General features: G+C 32.4%; 1 protein-coding gene across 1 annotated transcript in view; it reads right to left on the minus strand.

Annotated features, from left to right (window-relative positions):
• Nucleotides 1-858: 858 nt before the first annotated feature.
• LOC106467477 (luc7-like protein 3) overlaps nucleotides 859-2,645 on the minus strand; it is a 42,884-nt gene continuing 41,097 nt past the window's right edge. Inside the window, exon 10 of the mRNA XM_013927836.2 lies at nucleotides 859-1,215. The gene's annotated coding sequence lies outside the window, so the exon portion shown is untranslated. The remainder of the gene's footprint in view (nucleotides 1,216-2,645) is intronic.

A 2,645-nucleotide genomic window follows, 5' to 3' on the forward strand; every position in this document is an offset into this window, starting at 1 on the left:
AAAACTGAGAACACGTCTTTCCAACAGTCCTCTTTACAGCACAGGAATTTACCATGAAAGATTATATCACACAAGTTATTCCTGCCACTTCTTCTAGCTATGCTGCAAGATTTGTGTTCTGGCATTTGAACCTTTGAACAAACTGATGGTTAAAAAAAAAAGATTTTGTTTTAAAAATTTACTAGCCATCAGTTGATTTACTGTATACTTTTCAAGTCTGTCTTGGTACTGTTATCTCACCAGGTCAAACATTTCTGGTTACTTGGCCATTTTTGTAATTTTATAATTATTAAGTAATAACACATGAATCATGCAGCACCAACAGCAATTCCTGGGAATGTTCCCATTGTTTGTGTATGTCATAAGACTGATTTCTACTCCAAGATTTCTGCTGAATGCTAGTTTTGTGTGTCATGCATCCTTCATAGTTTTTCATGTTTACAGTTCTTCAGGAATATGACAGCTAAGAAAAACTATATGTTCTCTATGATAGAGCTGGTGGTTTTTCATCAACCAGACATTATCTTTATGCTCTTAAAGAAAAAAACAATTTCAAAATGTTGTGTTGGTAAATAGATATATGGATCGATATTATATTTTCATATAAGAGTAACAGTGACATGTTTTCAGATGTACTTGTTTAAAAATTGGATTCTTATTTACTCTGTATAAATCATTATTAAGCTTTAGTTTGTGGGATAAACACTGACATTAATAAATGGGACTGATATGAAAGAATTTTGAAGCTAGTATTTGTTGATATTTTTGAAGTACAGAAAATCAATGTCAATGTCACAGCACATAGTAAATGTGAAATAAGTAATGAAAAACAAATAAAGCTGAACAGCTCACATGGTAATCAGGTTGAAAAGTTTTTAATGATTATAGCATTCACAACTCCCCAAAATGTTGACAAAAATGTAGCTATGAATGTTCCATTACAAAATCAGAAACAATACAACAAGGAAAACTAAAGCTGGTTTATGAATTTTTTTTTTCCTCTGACAAATAAAAAAGTTATACGACACAAAAAGAACACTTTTTAAATATGGGAAGTTTGAGTGAAATACAGAGTGGTGTATACAATCCATACCTTAAATTTTGCTATTTACAACAACTGTCTTGTTCAATAATGGCAGAAGAGAATCCTTAGCTTCATAAAATCCAGACTTCCAAAGTTCTCATCAAGATCAGGAATGGCCAACCTAAGTCTCACTGCAGAATAACAAATACATGTGTTAAAAATACTCTAAACATATTAGGGAAGAATGCAATTTCATTCATTATATTAAATTATTATACATTTATCTTCACTTTGCTCAAATACAATACACTTGCTATCTTTTCATAGGTTAGAACAACTGTATTTGGGCAAAGTTGAATGGGCTAATTTCAAAGTGCTTTCACAGACTAATGAATCACACATCTTAAAGCCAACAAGTTTCTGAAGTCTAGAACATGCAGAGTGTTAACCAAACGGCAAAGTGAAATTCAAATTTTGACTACAGACAGCAGATTGTTGAGTTGGCTATACAGAAACTGCTGTAAGCTGAACACCACATTCCCATGATGTAAAAAATATAGCAATCAACCCCACCTCTTGAAAAATGGTCAGGATGGTACTGCTCCTTTGCGTCGACAGATTCCTATTATTTTCTATGACAGGATGGCTTCAAAGATAATTACTAGTTTTGTGTACCACAACCTGCTTGACAAGAACTGTAGCTAAAAACATCAAAATCATATAATACATAGTTCCGTATTTTATAAAATGTGAATAACATAAAAAAGTGAATTGTAGGTTTTTAATATTTATATTTTATTACACATAAGAAATGGTACTCGTGAACATTATGACAGTTCTTTGAGTCTTACTTGATATTAAAATTGTTACAAATTGAAAGACAGAAAGTTGAAGCTTCTGAAACCCAGCTGTTGGTAGTGTACCATGACTTATTCAGTTAATAGTTTTCTTCTTCTTCCCTACTAAAGCATATAGCAACCAGTTATGCCCAGTAATTAAAGACTTAAGTTAGGGTCACCTGATGAGATGTGGAGTCCTAAGAAGAAATTCAAGGTCAGATGCATGTTTCTTCACATCATGGTCGCCACCAACGACCTCAACACAACTGCAACATGCGAGGCAACTGTACTGGATAACTGAGTTAATAGAAAAATTCTTCGGCCACAGTTTAGCTACTGCAGTTACTTCCAGATTGAGAATCTAGACCACTAGGAAGTTATAGTTTTTACCTTAAATATTTATTGTTAATACCCATAGCTACACAAGTATTTTCCTTACCAAATATTCTAGCTATTATAACATTCACATTGTCTTTTTTTTTCTGTTTGATGCGCTTATAATTTTTTTAATCCAAACATACTCAGAATTCTTTACTTTTCCTAATACTAAATTACCAACTTTTCTTTTATATGCGCCTATAGAATAACTATAGTGAAACCACCCTATTAAACCACAGTTTCCCACCTCTTCATTCCAGCATATTTAGAAATAGAACAAAACAGAGTGCATCAACTTTTCTGTATGATAAAATAATGTATTTTAACCCGATGACTACCGGCTACTAACTTTCTTAGTAGGCAATGCAAGTGTGAGGTCAAAATCATTTGTGAATTGAAAAAAT

Source organism: Limulus polyphemus, unplaced genomic scaffold, assembly GCF_000517525.1.
Source record: "Limulus polyphemus unplaced genomic scaffold, Limulus_polyphemus-2.1.2 Scaffold2626, whole genome shotgun sequence".
NCBI classification, from domain to species: Eukaryota; Metazoa; Arthropoda; class Merostomata; order Xiphosura; family Limulidae; genus Limulus; species Limulus polyphemus.